Source organism: Barbatula barbatula (assembly GCF_947034865.1).
Source record: "Barbatula barbatula genome assembly, chromosome: 2".
Classification (NCBI taxonomy): domain Eukaryota; kingdom Metazoa; phylum Chordata; class Actinopteri; order Cypriniformes; family Nemacheilidae; genus Barbatula; species Barbatula barbatula.
In genome coordinates this window covers 13655897-13674582 of record NC_136767.1, presented here as the reverse complement: position 1 = coordinate 13674582, position 18686 = coordinate 13655897, and the positions used below count along the sequence as shown (strand labels likewise).

General features: G+C 39.2%; 1 protein-coding gene across 2 annotated transcripts in view; it reads right to left on the bottom strand.

Annotated features, from left to right (window-relative positions):
• fam222ba (family with sequence similarity 222 member Ba) overlaps nucleotides 1–16067 on the bottom strand; it is a 39709-nt gene extending 23642 nt beyond the window's left edge. The window contains exon 1 of one of the 2 annotated variants that reach the window (XM_079480165.1): nucleotides 15935–16067. The gene's annotated coding sequence lies outside the window, so the exon portion shown is untranslated. Of the gene's footprint in view, nucleotides 1–14548; nucleotides 14718–15934 lie in introns of those variants that run through there. The other variant, XM_079480164.1, reaches the window with a different exon arrangement.
• Between the last annotated feature and the right edge of the window lie 2619 nt (nucleotides 16068–18686).

Here is an 18686-nt window from a genome sequence, read left to right as displayed (position 1 = left end):
TAATTTTTTAATAACATTTAAATTAAAAATAAAGGATTTAATTTAATAGCATGAGAGCTTTTTCTGTCGTCCTGTAAAAAAGATTTTGGTTTGACGGTCACTTATCCTAGCGCTGCAGCTTGATAAATGTATTTTTACAGGTTTAACCTGATTATGCAGGGGGAAATGTGTTCTCATGGCTCATGTGAGCTCTCACACAGGGAAGTCTTTAATAAATCTGGCCTCAGTGATTGTGAAGTGTTCTGCTCTGTAGTGTTTCACAGTAATCAGAGATAGCTGTACATAATCATCTGAACTCCCTGACCCGTTTCTGCCTTCAAACGCACTCATCGCATGTTTGTTACAGTACTTAGCATTTGCTCATTTAAAACACTGCGTTCACAGTGTAGTGTGTACCTCCTTATGTCACATGAAACATTGTAAGATTCTGTAATATACATTTAAGCCCAAACGTGGCCATTCATGCCTGAATACTGTTTTATTTAAGGAATACCACTGTTGTCAAGAGCAGAAAAGAAAAGTTATAACAAAGTTTTAACTTTCCCATCTTAATAATACGCAAGACAAGTCATACATTTTTGGGCTAGGACAGTCACAACATCAGACTTTCACTAAACTGATATCAACGCAAAAGGATTTAAAATTACTGCAATATCCATTGAATTAAAAAAAAAGATGAATTCATAATATTCTGAATATAAATGTTATCATGATTAACTGGGAAAACAATAAAATTGTATGCAGTTTTACAGTTTATATTATAGAATTTTCACATATTTTTGAATGAGGTTAAAAAAAAGTTTAATAACAAAAACAAAACGCAAATTTAGGTGGGTGTTGGGTGTAAAATATGTTTTACTCTGAAGCAGATATATTACCTTTTTATGAATAGTATTAACACAATATCAGTAATCTAGGTTAATAATATCATGATTATTGTCAATAATGGTGTTTTGTGACTCCCCTATTTTGGGCCAATTCCATGAAAAGGGTAAATAATTGTACTTTCAACATTGCAACATTGTTTATGTAAGCATATTGACCTTCCAAACCCATCAAAACAGACAACCAGCACTGCAAGTTGTGGGGCAGATATATCTGTTTGCCCAGCCAATGGAAGACAGAGGGAGTGAATGGGAAACTTATGCCAAATTCCATTTGGCACTCCTCCTCAGTCGTTACTCACCCAACGCTTCACAAGTTCTTCTCAGAGGGTTATGACCCATGTCAATGGGATACTGTGACCTGGAAGTGTAACATTCCTTGAGCTCAATAACCATAAGCCCACCCAGCAACTAACCATAACTCTTGGTATGTCATGGGAGGTAATACAGTGGTAAGCCAGGCATGCAGAAAACAGCAGCACATCTGATATAGAAACACCAGCACGTTCCTCCCCTGGTCAGAATGATTTCGGGAGATCGGTTCTTCTTCTGATCAAACAGTAACTGGGTTGGATGCACTCAGCAGAAGTGCTGTTCCTAGATAACTACGATTCTCTCAGAGGAACAGGTCCAAAAATCAGATCAAGAGGGTTTTTTGCGGAGGCAGGGGCCATTGCCTTGTGTGGGTACGTTGTTGTGGAGAGTGGCGGTTTTGGAGGCATGTGGGTTGGTGAATCATCCAACAAAAGTGATTTGGAGATACTCATGCATGTGTGAGTACTCAGGTTTCTGAGAAAAGGTGTAATTAAACAGTCAGGATTTACATTTATACGTCACACTTTTACATCCGTAAAGTGAATGTAAACAGTACTTCTGTCACGAGTCAGAAAATCTTGCAGTGCAGCGCGTCAGACTAGAGGAAATGAATCCGGCAGCTTGGGTTTTAGTGTGGATTAGATTCTGGGTGGTGATGGTTGTTGACTGAGGCAGGTTCAATGGGTTTGGTCGAATCTCAGAATATCCGTCATGTTTTAAATAAGAGCTCTTGCCTGATTAAACCGAAAAACTAATTCATCACTCAACTCTTTCTCTGATTACACGAGTGGATGAATAAGTGGATGTGCCTGCTGACATTAATACAATCAGCATCATAGGCATATAATAAAGAAAGCAATGTTGTCAGAGCAGAAATGATGCCTAAGGGAAATATTCAAACACTTCACAATTCCTGTCATTTTCCAACAAAGACATGCCAGTAAACCTGATAGTCCCAAATAATGCACAGGCAAATATCGGCTCGCTCCACCCCTTCCTCCTCCCTTTAGAAGCACTTTGGTGTCTCTCAAAGAAGATGCTGTCACGAAATAAATAAGGTAAATAAAAACATAACGCTTCATTATGTACAGGCTTTATACACCTCTGAAGACATAGTTATGTATATTATATTACATTACAATTCTGTCAATAGATCCAGCAAAACAATTCACACGGAAACTTTAAAGTTAAGGACATTTTAAAAGTTAATAAACAAAAAATTGACAGCCAATCGAAATCTATTCAAAGTTTTTATTCACTGTCATTCTTGTTGTGACCTTTACATATGGTATTCTAAATAAATAAACACTTTAAGATCAGATCTTTTCCCAACATCGACCCTTTCTTTTCTTAAACCTCTGTTTTGTTAGATTTGGGCTTGTGTTTGAGATCTCGCTTCTGTTATTTCCCAGGCTTTCCTGAGACTGTCATTTTAATAAGACATTACACAGTCTACACCAGACGCGACACGACAAAAGACATTAGAAACGCATTAGAACCCATTATAATTTTTTATTTTGTCCACACTGGATGCGGCCTGTCGCGTCCGGTGTAGATTCGGTGTTACAATATTGTGAATTGCTACTGTTTTCCTATATTTTACACCTGCTAGACTTCCTTCTGTTTTAACAAGATGTTCTGCCCTGTTGACAGAAAACAGTATCACGGCATGTTGCATGATGCTTTCACCTCTGTTCACTGTAGGTGTTTACGGTGTGGGAAGTATAAGATTGGCATCACACATATTGCGTAGACATTACAGACTAAAAATAGGTTCTTCTTTGTGCATAACAACACTTTTATTTAATATAATGCATATCAGCAAATGTCACTTGAATTTCTGGGGGGTTTGTTTGATGCGCCTTAAATTTGTGGAGCGATTGAATCATCAGTGCCAAAAGCCACATCTAAACTCTCGGATATTGTTTCGCTTTGTACTTTTTTTGGACAAAGAATCTCTTTAGTCTTCATTTTCACATATGTCCTTGAATACTATTCCTTCACTACTTATTATACAGGAAATGTGATTCACAATTCAAACCATAAAATGGCAAACCAACGCAAACGTTTCAGTGATATTTTTATCTGCGTAAACTCTACTGAAGTCTTCATAACACAAGGTAATAGGAGTTTGAAAGTGAATATTTTTAAACAAGCAACGTCACATTATCTAATTTTAGGTTTCATCACTTAGAACTAAAAATAGCACTAATAACCACATTTCAATCTGTAAAGCTGAAAGAAGTGGATAAGTGGTCTGACAAATCGGAGAGCGACGGATTGACTGGATCCGAAAGATTGACAGTTGCTGTCATCAGCAATCAAAGGTCACTTCCTTTTTATTTCTCCAGAAAGAAGCAACAGATACAGAGTGTCAGCAACACCTTGAGTGTGAAGTGCATGCATATGCCCCAGTACACTTTGTGTGTGACATCGCTATGCTGTCTCGCTCCATCTCATCAGCCTCCAGGGCACAGAGTGGGAAATTGAGACACGTTCCGAAGGGTGCAGAGACACTTGCCAGAAAGATTAACCCGCCTTCCTTTAATAGCCTTTGACAAGAGGTTAAATCACACCTTACAGTTCCGCACACTAACCTCTCCCTGAATAATAAGATCATGAATATTACAGTGGCTGGTTCAGGCAGGCCACGGCTGATCAGTCCTGGCTGGAGAGGCTGAGGGCTCAGTTTGGCTAAGCAGCTCTATCACGGCATGTCAACCTTATATAGAACAGCTTTGATGAAACCCTGTTGAGGTCAACCAAAAGGAATGTCCGCTAAAGGCCTTTCGTTTATACATTATAAAAACAAAAAGAGTGAAAAAATATTGTATCAAATAAAATACACAGAAATACAAACAAAAACTAAGGAGCCGTTTATTACATGACCACGTTTTCAACTAAAAATGCTAGTTTTTATGCATTTTACGCATCTGTTTACATGAAGCGTTTGATGACCTGACACGGAAGAAGTTTAAATACAGGTTTCAAAGTGCAAGTGTATTACATGTTCATTTGCAAGGCGACCTACAGGACTGTGTTTGTGCTTCTCAACAACACACTTATTAGCATTACTCCAGCAACGTGTAGATTTACTCCATCACTATGACCAGCGAAGACATATTATTTACATATGGCAAATTCTAAACACACACTAATTCAACAACAAAAATGCTTCTGTGTTAAATTTGGATATGCGTGTGCCGGGATTCTTTACAAAGTCACATCTCCAACCAATGGCCTGGCATGCATAATGCAGTGTTTTTACTTGATCTGTGGGAATGTGGATTGTTTGTTGTGCAACACCAAAAAAATGCAAATGAAAAACTATTTAGTTTTTACTACATTGTTGTCATGTAAATATTGCGTGCCCTAAAAGCACAACAGTGTTCCACTTTTCCCTGTCACTCAGTGAGTGTGTGAATATACATTAAAATATTTATAACCTGACATGAGGGGAGGTCTGAGATATTTTACGAGGTGGCAAAGCTACCCCTTACCCGAACCCGAACCTTAATATCACAGGAACAAATGGCAAACTTTGCTCTAACACAAATTTTACAAAGAGGCAAAACAACGATAAAGGTGCATCCTAGCGCCGCCCCTAGCTCTAACATTACAGGGACAAAGTCAAATCATAAAGAAAACACACAAATGTAATCATATAAATTCAGATGAATGAGCCACCTTGTCAATTGGGTACGAAATCCCTTCGGATTGCATTGATATATTAAAGATAAGACATATGATGTAATAAACCACATTAGATTGAAAGTTGTGCCAAGTGATACAGAAAAACGTTGTGCTGAGTGATATGAAAAAAAGGAGGAAATTCATGCAGACGAATCAATAGATAAAATGTTATGACTATGTCACAAATTTGTGTGAAACTGTATTGGTGGTTGCTAACGTTTCATGGGGTTAGCGAATTGGCTAAAATCAAACCCTTAGGAAAATTTGCCATGGTTTTGAATTGTAATAGTAAAAGTGTAGTAACCAGGTCCTCAAGTCTCTATGATATTCTAGTCCTACACATGGCACCACACAGCAAGCACCACTAATAAGGGTTCTCGTTCCCTGTTATCACTGAACTAAACTTGATTTGTGGATGGAGGCCAGGCGTGTTCATTGATACGGGTGGATGAATTTTTGCTGGGTTAAAAAGATAACCCTTCTCGGCTTCACAAAAACACCTGCTCTCAGATGACTTGAAGCAGGGGCCCCTATTAATTACAGGAAGCCACGACAGAGGGACAGTCGGCGTGCAACGAGACCCTGGGACTTCAACTACAGGAAGACAAATGGCCCAACCGTGAGTGAATGCAGACACACGCATTTTCTCACACACCCGCAGTTCCCTCTTATCCTCTTCAATCAAGCTCGCTGCCTTGCCCGTGTAGGTCCTACATGCCCGCAAAGCTACACTTCAGAATGTAGGTCATATGGAGGCCTTTTCTTCTCCACATTCTTTGCCTCGAGCTGACTTTAAAAACTAAACCCTACTTCAAATAAGCTTTCATAGGCATGCGTGCACAAAACAAACACGCTGGCATAAACACAAACACCCTATGCACGCACACACACACACACACACACACACACACACACACGCACACACACACACACACACACACACACACACAAAGGAATCTCTGGTAATGGACTGTTGCTTCATGTACCCCAGCGTTCCAGTCTGTGCTACAAAAGAGGGAAACAGCTAAAGGTATATCTGTCATTGATCGCACGGAGACGGCTGACAAAAGTTCTCTGCCTGCCCCCCATAGCTACTCATACACTCATTCACCAGCCACTACACTTCTCAAGCAAGATCTTTGTGTGCGTGCACGCATGCCTGCGAAGTTTTTGTATCCCTTTTATATGCATTTATAGCACGCAGGAGGTTACAAAGCTTACCGGATCGACTTGTTTCTTTGAAAGATCTGAGGCAGGACGCATGCAGCCTAGAAGGGAGCTTTCGTCTTTTGACAAGATATTAAGCTACCCTCATACCTGTCGGCACACCTCCGTGCACCTGTTTCTGGAACCAACCCTCTCTTTCTGTTTCTCACACACGGGCGCTAACCGTCCACAACGACAGCCCTGTGTCTAATCCCACGTGAGACCGAAAAACGCATTGATAAATCAGATAAATCAACAAGAAGCACGAAGGCAACAGTGGCTCTCCACCTCCTGTCACGCCACCTCCAGAAAACAACTGATTTATTGATTTGGCATATTCACATCTACCTCAAATGGGAAAACTGCTTGTGAAGGGCGTCTTCGACGTGCTGAGACCCACACACACTTTTTGGGAAAACTTTCAAGATTTTTTCGTATAGAACTGAAAAGAAATGTGTTTTTGACATTCATGTCTCCTTTAGTTAATGTTTACAGTCTAAGTCATGTGCTAGACTCATAACTAATTTATAAAGTTTTGCTTACAGTTGAACCAACATTTTGAAGCAGTTGGTTCTTCATATTCTGCCCTTCCCTCTGGCTACATTGTTTCAGAGTAGATACACTCAGCAAACCATCGCCACTGATCCCAAACTAACTGTCAGCAGCGTTTGACTCAGCCAAAGGCAGTAAGTTCCGTGTAACACCAGCCTCACTGTTCACACGGCTGTCCACTTCAACACTCTTCAACTCTGACCTGTCATTACAGGGCAATGTGATCCCTCCAGCTGAGCTCACCCAGCGTGGAGACACATTCCTGGATTAGATAGCCCAAGAGAGACCTTGTGTTGTGGACAGGAAATGAACAGGGACTGCATCATGAAATAACCCCTCATCCTGGCAGTTTATTTGGACTAACGGTTGTTATAACGGATGCTTAGAAAGGTTGACAGGGGTTAAACAACCGAAACAATCTCACAGGAACTCGTAACTATTTTACAAGGTGGCTAAGTCGTATGAGTACGTATAATGTTATTTGTATGTTTCAGTACGATTGGCTTTTGTGTCAGTGACTGAAAGGTTTAGGGGTGGGATCTGGGGAGGGGCTTCAGTATTGCTTTTTCTATGATCGTACATTTTTGTATGACTCTTATCGTACAAATAGTGACCTCATAAAATAGTTACGAATTCCTGCGAGATAAGGTTTGAATAATATAAATTAACTTTGTAATTTCTTAATCAAATGTAATTCATGTTTTTTATGTGCAAAAGTTTTACAAAAACATTCCCCATTCTACTTGTCAGACAAAAAGCCCCAAACTATCACCACTCATTGAGCAATGGTTGCTTTATAGGTCTGGTCGGGATATAGAACATAGAACTGATCAGAGAAATATTTTAATAGGACTCACAAACAACAGTGTTTAAACCTTTTAAATTTTGTCTTGCTTTTCAATATAATGCAATATCACTTAAAAATATAATAATAAAATTGAGCAGAACAAGTAGGCTAAATTAAAACAAAAAACTTGATATTAGGCCTATGACTGACCGCTGAAAGAATGCACTGTTGGAAAACGGTTGGATTATTTAAAGAAACAAAGGATCTAATCAAGGAATTATGACTGACAACCATTTCAGTTCACGTCTCTCCTTCAAACTCCGCCCGCAAAAGCTGACTGTCACTGTCATCGGAGTAATGAGTTATATCAAATAAATGCTGTTGTAAGCTTTGCATGTCATGACCCATCAAGTCACTTGGCTAATACACTGCATTAGACAAAAAGTTTATTCCAAAAGTAACAATGACATTTATTGCGCTTTCACGGATTTGACACCAGCCCATGTTCATTGTTTTAACTGTAATGCACCACAACAGCCAAAGACACTTTATTACTTTTAAAATAGCGCAGACATGCATGACTGCGGATAAGATCACAGAAATACCTCCTTGTGTATCATTTCAGGAATTGCAGTCGAGATTACCAAATCAATAAACCCAAGCCTGTGGTCAAAGTAATAACTTTCAATTATTACTTTGCCAGAGACACACAAAATAAAACAAGAAACACAGGCAATATCAGCCCGCGATGAGTCCCCACCCCGCTTTCAATCTCACAATCATACGTGAAAGATATGAAACCATCTCAAATGTCCAAAGGTGCTAAAGTTAATCTACCGTGACAGAAGCCACTCTCAAAATGAACACGCAGCACACGTTGACTTCAGATCTGAACACAAATGTCCATTCAGAATTCATTTGGATTTCTTTCATTCGGACCCAGTGAAGGTCAACGCTCACCCTTCACCCCCACTCTTGCTTTAAAATACAAGCTCTTTTCACAAAATAAAAAATAAACATTCTGGTCAAACCTATTCCTTCCGTTTCGCTCTACCACACGAATAATGTCATCTAGCCAATTCACCCTGTGTAGAGATAGCATTCAACATACAGCATTGAGCATTCAGTGGTCCCAACAATGGACCTTAACAAGAGCACTGATTTAGAGGCCGCATAAAGGGCCCCTATTCTCCCCTCTGGATCTCTCACACTAAAATAACACACACACTAAACAAACACAAATACACACTGGTGGGACTCTTGTGCCGCTGCACAATAAAACGCTTTTACAGGATGTCCAGGTCACTACTCTTTTGACTATTACATTCACTTTTCCATCGAAACAAAGATAAAATAAGCACACACACACACACACACATTAAATACAGCCACAGAAAAGGATTTAGTCAGAAATTCTATTGCTATTTTGCAGGGAAGTGTATATATATATATATATATATATATATATATATATATATATATAAGCAGCACTAGCATCATTATATCACTACTAGACGGTCAACTTTCTAGTGAAACTTGCTTTAAATTAAATAAATCAAGTGAGCAATGTGACAACACTAACACCCTCATCCTATTATAAACAACTTAGCTGTCAGTGCAAGAGCACAGTCTCACGTGCCTGTTTGGGCCCTGCTGATCCATGCACAGTGTTGGCTGAATGGCATTACACATTTACACATTTACATTTAATCATTTAGCAGACGCTTTTATCCAAAGCGACTTACAAAGAGTTCGGCGAGCAATAAGCGATATGTCATAAAACAGCCACTACCTGTTGAGAGAAGAGGGTTAGTGTACCTTACTGCAAATTCAAAATGACCATTGATGCTTTTAATTTAGGTACAAACGCCTTTTTTGAATGTTAAATGAGTTTCTCGATCCGTGGATCTGATCGATTAGGACCAGCTGCCGTTTTTTACAACTTGACTACCATTACGGTCATAATGCTAATCTCAGTTTTTCACATTACTCTAATGTTCAGCAGTATCAGATGCAAAGCCATCATGAGAATATAGAGTGTGTGTGTGGTGTCTTCTAAAATGCCTTTATCACAAATAAGCCAGAAATAGAAATAAGACAGAAGGGGAACTATACTACTGGCTACATTAGTTTGGAGGGCTCTCTTTGTTTTAGTAGCTTCAAATAACTTCTCAAAACAGATGTTGGCCTGACTGGGGTGACAGCCTCATGTTTGACCTGGAGAAGCTTAAGAACTGTAACAGCCAATGGGGGACAGCCACTGATAAAAAGCCTGTGGCAAAGAACATTCATCAAAGAGCTTTTATGAGTGCGGGAGTAGAGTCTGGCATGATCAAATTTAACATACATGCCAGACATTCACAAATTATCATAACATGCCTCCTTCTCACCTTCCATTCTTTCTCTCTCTATCAAGTGCCTGTTGACTCGAACTCTTGCACCGTGGAACTTTGGCTTCATCCCAGTCATACCAATTAAATTGAATCTTCATGATGTTATTGAATCTTTAATATTAACAACATATTATGAAAGTTTGTTATAAAAAACAAAGAACAGAAAATGTAAGAATAAACGCTCTTGGAAGACCAACACTGCTTTCACTCTGTAGCATTGTGCTGAATGAGGATACAATTCCCAAAAGTGGCCATGAAAATGCTCTTTAACAGCCAGTTTTATCAGACTCACAATCACACAAACAAACAAACAAAAAATCCACTTCAAAAAACAAGGACTGATTTCCATAATGTGGAAAAAGTAACACAGTCTTACTGCATATCGTCACTATTTTACAAGGTGCCTATCGCAAATCAGCCTATGGCAAATATATATCATTGGACATGTTTTAAGAAAAGATAAAAGGCTACACCAGATCTGTGCACAATCAGGCAAGGTGACGTGCCTTTTATTACCTACTCTATTCTTTTTAAGGTTCTATAGCGTAAAAACCTGCAATGTTAACTAAGATGTCACGGGTGTATATATACAGAAAGAAAATCTTACAATACACATGTCAAATCCTTATTCAGCCATTGTCAAAGCATCTTTCAACACACATGCACACAGTTTACACAGCAGAAGAAATCCACTACAAAGACTCAAAAAGGGAGATGTCTAGGTGGCCTTCACATGGGGACATTACACATAAAGTTCTTTCTCCATAGAATAAAACCTTACACTTTTCATTGTTTAAAGGGGTGGTGCAACGGTGTGTCATGCATTCTGATTCATGTTAAACGTGTTGTCTTCTCATGCTTAACGTGGTCAACTTGTCTAAAAACGAGTTGGACGTAATACGTAGTATTTCTGTGCTCGATACACTCCTCCAGTGTTCATACAGTTTTTGGAAAGTTTTTTCGAACATGAAAAAACGTTACGTAACAACTTTTCTTCGTCCCTCATTGGACAATTCTCCTGGAAAAGCATGCGGCAGAAGGAGCATGTGCAGAGTCACTTTCACTTGTGTGCAGGAGAGAGAACTACGTTCACAAAGTTCAGCTGTGTTGTTTGTTTGCTGCATTTGGGTGATGGATGTTATATAAACGGTGGATATAACGCTGGATTTGGAGATCGTTTGAAACTGATAGATGGAGCGGCGATCCCAGCGCTAAAAGACTCTGAACCAGATATCAACCACACGTGGTAAGTGATACTGTTTTCTGGGCAGTGTGTGCGCACGTGCTTTTGTTCCGCCCCTCCTCCTCCCGCACACGCTGCATATTTTCGAAAATAATCGTACAGTCTTTTATAAATGTGATCAAACTAAAGACTCTGCAGAAATTTGAAGGGTGCGATACTATTCTGCAAGTTCTCAAGATTAACATTAGATATACAGAAACCATCTGAGTTAGGGCCGCTTTAAAACTGACTTCTCACAAGATTCTCACAGTTTCGTATCTTTAGGATTACAGCTCAGTGTCACATGACCACCAAGGTCCCATCACACAGCAGGCTCCCCTTTCACCCGAGCAGAAGATGAGATGCTTCCCATCTTTTCAGATTACACTGGACAGATATGCAATTTGCCAAGCAAACCCTCATTATGAAGCAGGGCAGAGACAGAAGGGAGGGTCACATATCCAGTTCCAGAGGTCTTATCTGCAGTCATAAACAGATAAGAACAGATGACTGCTGCTGCCCTTAACTTCACTGTCCTACAGACAGACTGAGATAAACACGTTCCTAAAAAACAGGTCTTTTCTTATCCTTTCTTAAAGAAGGTGACACCTTGCCACAAGAAAATCAGTAGTTATAGTTGTTTATACTTCTGGATGATCAGAAGTAGAAAATTACTGCATATCATACAGGTGTGATTTTGGCTGAACTGGCCTGCTGGTCTCAATCTGCGTGTAATACATATAATATGCTTTTATACTGGTTTCGGTCAGCATTTTCAATAAAAAATAAAAAAATACCCGTGGCTGACTTCTGTTTGTTTGTTTTATGTCATTGAGGAAGGGGATGGGTTTAGGGTAGCTGTGCATTTAGGTGCTCTAAAATATTTACTAAAGTATGAATAATACGTATTTATAAAATCATTCAGTTTTAGAAATGCAAAGAAACGAACTGATAGGCATATCATACGCAGACAAAATTGGACTTTGGCGTATGTATTACACGCAATCGGAAAGTGTAAACTCATGTTATTAATACACAGATCGAGGAGATCGTTTTGTAACTGGACCAAAGCGGGGGTTCTCAAAACAGCCCTTCCAAATCTCTTTCACACATACAATCTCATATCGTAGGTATGGGAAAAATTCTAAGAGATACAACTAGCTAGATAACATTCAGAATTCACAAGAAAACAAGACTGAAAACCAAACATACCTATCCCTGTCGCCCCATAAGCCCACCCAGGGGTGTCCCATTTAGCTGTCATCTAACAGGCTTATCTAAGGGGTCTTTCTCAGCTGATCTCTTTCAGTGTACCCCCACACAAAAGGGATTTTATGAGTCAGGCCAGTTACTTGCTTTGGGCTGAACTCCGTGAGGAGAGATTTGGTCTGTTTAAAGCGATAGACAGCAGTAAGCGTTTATGGCCCTTGTGTAACTGAAGAAGATGTTGAGAATTAGAAAAAGAGCGTGTGTGTGGCCTGATTTAACAGCTGGGTGTTTAACTCTCACTCCCTCAATAGGTGGGGAAAGAGAAGAGACACAGAACCTGTGTACATGCATTTTTCTCTAACTGGCATGCAGTGGGAAACAGCTGTGCAAATGTGCATGCACACCACAAACACACGCAGGCTGGAAATGCGAGCTGTGCGCACACAAAGCTTGATCTGAATTTCTTGCGAGCCAAATAAAATATGTTTTATAGCCTAATCCAAATGGGGAGGGTAACGTTAAGAGGGATTGAGAGGGCAACCTTTTTATTTGGCTTATAAATGGAAACCACTTTAGCAGTAATTTATTTTTCACTAAAAGTAAAATCAAGGCTTTTAAATAAGCATATAAACAAGGTCAGACTATTTGTAAAGAGATACAAGGTTACTAAGGATGATTTTATGTTAATGATCACCAATAACAGCATTATAACAAATTGTTAAAATGAGCAACTTAACACATCCAGTTTAGATAAACTAACTAACCTTTACTTCTGCCTCTCAAATTCCTCTCCATCTCTTACAGCGTAAATCGTCATCTATTGACTCGTAAACTGTGACTGCTCGTCCTTCAGCTAAGAAATCGGTCCACCTGGACCTCACTCAGCTGATCTCCCAAATAAGATCGCCTGTGCGTATCTCTGTCAGTAATAATTGCAAACAGTATTTACAACATGCCTCTGGGCTTGACATGATCCCAAATATAAAATTACAAGTGTTGTCGTTTTTCCTCACACACAAGTTACAGCTTCAAAACATATGATCAGTGACAATTACACAGTCAAAACGAAGTTCCCTACCTCTTTTTACTCTTAAAAACGTCACAGACAAACACACAAAATTAAGCCTGCTTCATTTAGTCCGTGCTTAGCCTTGGCAGGACAATTAAACATAAACCACTTAAGAGGAGAAGGCTGCCACAAGTGCTCCATGCACACACATAGAGGAATGTGTTAATTATCAAATGCATTAGCAGGGTTGCCATGCGTTACAAAACTAAGCACCTGGAGAGATTTCTTTTCACAGTGACCACACTGGTTTTCCACTTGAAGAAACTACATTGAAAACAAAATTGTTACTGACATGACAACACTGCAGTTTAATAAAACAGACGAAACGTTTTTCAAAGGGGTATGAGTGGATCAGCCTCTGGATTAAGGCAAAAAGAATCACAGCACATGTAAACAGGTTACTCTTGCAAAGAAAATCCATTAAACAAGCTCTGGTTATTCTTAGCCTGGAGAAAGGACAGATGCATGAGCGAAAATGTATTTTCTTCAATGAGTAGGCATGCATATTTGAAACCACTGCCCCCGTGATCCATTCAAAAAGGCAAATCACATAATAGCTCCTCATAGAAGAAGGGAAACGTTACACCCAGATGTCAAAATGATCCTTCACCACGCTCGATAATTGTACTGAGAATAGGAGACCGTGTTTCTCTGGAAATAGGAGTCTGAAATTTAATTATCCAGCCTTTGGAAAATGTAGGGCAGACTGAAGAAAGCGCAACGATATAAAACTGCACTCTGTGGGTAACTAATGTCAAGCTCTGGTTTTAACTGAGTGAGCACAAGATACCGGAGACGTAAATCAAATAAACTCTCTCACAGTGTTAGGTAATTGAGCTTTTAAGGATGGTTAAAGTACAAGACCAAAAATAAAAAAATAGTTGTTAAAACCACACAAACCTCTAGAAACCAGCATTAACAGATCAGCCATCTGAATGATGCTTGAGGCTCCGTTAAAGGTATTTTCACCGGACACATAATCGCTTTCATTTAATCTTCAAATGTTTCTGAAAGATAAACTTTTTCAGACGACAAGATCTGAACACGCAAGACTTTTTACACCTTTTACAAACATAGGAAAAGCTCGAGCTGCCAAGACTCGTTTAACTGCACGAAATCCTCTGATGAAAGCACGCGACGCGCTCGGAGATCACAACATATGGTCAACAATAATAAAATACGGCAGGTCTCTGTGCCACACACAAGCTTTATTCTTACCCCGGGATCCAGTATTTTACGGATGACATTCGTTGAAGTGGTACGCATTTAACAGCAATCCTCAAGACCGAAATGCATGTTTAACTCCTCCGGAGCGCGATAGAAAGTGGCCAATTCAACACAGACAGCCGCCGAGCAACCTTCACTAGATCCGTCGGCGTCGCAGTTCAAGCCGTAGCGTCTATCGCACAGCTTTGCCCACAAACTAGCCACGCCTACTCTTTAACATAAACACGGAAGCCTCCCTCCGAAAACGCTCCCATTGGTCTGCGGTCAGACTTAGGAAGCGTCGAGAAGCGCGTCTGACCAATCAAAGCGATTTCTTAAAGAAAAAACGGATGGGATTTAGAGTTGGAAGTCATGCGGGCGGATGAGATGCATGACGTCAACCCTTTGTTACCTTGCCGACCCCTTTCATGTGAAACTGCATTCATCTGCGAGTATGAAACATACAGCGTATTTATTCGTGAACATATGCATAGATTAAGATGGCGAATCATCTCACTTTCTCACTTTGCGATGCGAACACTAGAAGCGATACAATATAAAGAAGCAGGTGCAATCATATGTTGTCAGTCAAACAATCCACACATAAACTGTATATGAGTAAAGCCTGCATGGGAGAAATGTGTCACGTGCAATTGTCTGTTTTATATATTTTGCTGTGCGCTCAGTCGCTTCAAAGCGACTCCATCTGGCTATGGACTGAGATTTATGACAGAGCAACTGTACATTTCACAACGTCCTGCATATAGTGGATCGCAGTCAATTCTCACCAAACCAATAAAGCCTCTAATGATATGTGACTTCATAACTTTCAACCCACCGACCGATCTGCTGTCGGCTGTCAAAACCCCCAGCTTCAAACACCGCACTGCTTCGGCGGAGAAATCCCCCGTGACATTTCGAGACAACGCCTTTGATATTCTGCAAAGGTCACGGCCATGAATTTATATCTTTTTTTTCTAGAGGATCAAATGCGAATTCTGCATTGCATGCGCTCAGTCTGCCTGCTTAAGTCTCCACAGGCCTGCTACCACCTAGCCTTAAAATGTACCTTACTTCGTGAAAATAGAAATAATACACGGACTAATAAAACACTGCAAAATGTATGGCAGCTTTACAAACATTTATGGTAAATCGATAGTCCACAGCCAACATCACGTGTATTTCACATAAGCAGAGTTTCCATAAAATCGGCATTTTTACACTTTTATAAGTCTTGCTAATGCTGTGTATGACTGGTCTAAAGTGTGAAGCCGGCTTTTTAATTAGCCTGAATTATATAGAGCTGACTCCTTGTTGCTCCACAAAGCATCATGGCTAGAATAGTGAACCATCGAGCACAGAATCATTACAATGGTATAAGTCAAACGATATACTTACTCTCTGAGGATCGTGTGAATATACATTGCTCAAAACATCATAATGGTTTAGTATTAATTGGAGACTGTGTTTTGATTTTTTTTCTAGTGTTGCTGCTCTGCGTTGTCGAATCAGTGTCGCTGTCTGCGGCAGCAACTTCCGGCGCATGCGCGACATCGTTGCAGACGATGGCTGCAGTCCAATCGTTTTTTATTTACATATACAAAATGTAATGAAATACAAAAATTACAAAGGGGAAGATTTAGACACTCTTCTCAATTGAAAGCAATAATAATATATTTACGAACATGTTGCCTTCTGCAGAAATATAATTAACAGAAAATATGGCCGAAACGTTTTATAGGAAAAAAAACTATTGGAGACGTTCTCATTTTCCATTCAGGTAAATTGTTGATAATGACAAATAATAACTTTATGACCTTTACAATAAGCTTTTACAAAAAATAGTTTGGACAACAACATATAAAAGACTTATCCAGCAGAAAGGTAGACGAAGTCAATTAAAGTGAATTAAATCATTTAATCACCCTCTTGTCATCCTGTGTGACTTTCTTTGGGCAGAACACAAAAGACTATATTTTAAAGAAAGTTGGTGACTGAAAAGCACTGGACACGAAACCAATGCAAGCAAATGGGTGCGTTAACAACATTTTTCAAAACATCTTCGTGTTCTGCAGAAGTGAGAAAGTCATACAGATTTGAAATGACTATAGGGTGAGTAAATGATGACAGAATGTTATATTTGGGTGAACGATCACTTTAAGTGTACAATTTAAACGGTGACAGTTATCGATCAATTGTCAATCATTTATAAAACATGTACCATATTCCACAGCACGCTTGGTAGACCGAATATAAAAAGTCTACTACTTTATACATTCAAATTAAATAAATCTTACACCACTTACATTGAAGTCAGTATTTGACGTATAACATTAAAGTGAATGTGTAAGATCTCTCCTGCATAGTTGGAAAAGTCCAAATCCACACAATGAAAATAAAAACGTATATACTTTACATGATAACACAAAACATGTTAATTATCCATACAAAAATAATGACACCATAAGCACTATACTTTCAAAATATAGAAAACATTGATAAAACAGGACTAAGTGCAGATGACACAGACAAGTGCCGTTTAGAGAGAGATTCAATGAACCTAAGAGCAGAAAACGAGGACGATATTTTAGCATAACGCTCTGCTGTGTTCTCTAACGATCTTGCGAGTTGAACCTTTTGAGTTTGGTCGATTTTTATACCCTAAAAGGTACCAATTGTATGACTATTTTAAAGAAGGCATACTTATTTTTTTAACTCAGATAAATAATCGTGCTTAGCCCCGATGGCCCATTATGAGATCACTAGCAGAAACAACGCAGATGACCAAGGCACAAGGAGTTTTCCTATTTTTAGTCCGAGAAAAGATGATCATTGTGTTTAAAGACGGGTCTGTCTGTCTTTATTGCTAAACTTTATAAATATGAATGTAAAGGAGCGCAGGGAACTAAATGAAGTTCGAAATGTATGACAACTCCGAGAATAAACGCCCGACACGATATTTTGTAAGCTTTCTTGTTCGTTTGTTCATTTCCAGCGGCCCGTAGAGGAGCGTATACTGACACCTACCGGCGGACTGATGTACGGTCAGTATTTATGTACATTTGGCGAGAACTCGATCAGTATAAAGCAAATCGTTATTATTTAGTATTTTAGACAACATGTCAAAATAAATGTCGAGGACTAAATGTCTAATAAGTCAAAGTTGCAGGGGCTGTACAGATCGGGCTGAAATATGTCTAAATGTTGTGCCTGACAATAAACAATGAAATGAACCATCAAGAAAATTTATAATAGATTTTAATTGTATAAATCCACCATATCAGGTCTTTCTTTCTCATAGGCTACATTTTGGAGCATACATTTTTCCAAAGTCCATAAGGACACACTTGGAGTCTGTTGTGGAAGAACTGTACAGGATTGCACAAAGAAACTCCATCCAACACTAAACTAAATGAAGGACCAACTATCCATGGGTGGATTTGTAATTAAATGATTACGATGATAATGATTGTGAGGTGGTGTTTTGATGTACTATTCACACATTATTCTTGATGGATTTTATATCAAACATAGGCCTAAGTCTTCATTTAATTTCAAGATTCAAGATTTTATTTGTCACATACACAGTTATATGGAGAACATACAGTTATATGGAGATACAACCAGTAGTGAAATGTAGGTCAGGTCAGCTCCAAAGACACAACTCATTTTATACATGTTCTAAAAACCAAACAGTGGTGACATTCATTTTGTATTTAGGCTCCCTAAATGTTCATTTTTATATGCCAGTGAAACACTGAGGGATGCATCTGTAAATTCATACCATAATTTCATGCAGCACAATCTTTATGCTAATACTATGATTCTTCAAGAGACCATGATTGGGCATATTTGAACCATATAATCCTTAAAAACTCCCAAATCTATCTCAGTACTCGTTGTATTGCTACTATATTTCCATAGTCCAAGAAATGTTTTTCACCACTAACATTGTTCTGTTGGAGAAGACTGATGGCTGCACCACAGTGACATTACAGCGTGTAACTCAAGCCCACACAAACCCTGTCAAAATATTTCCCCCTTCATTTCTATTCCCACTTGCCTCCACACACAAAACTTTCCGCCACCCGTATATTTTTGTACATCCTAGCTTTCAATTGTACTTGACATGCTCCATACGCTGCACTAT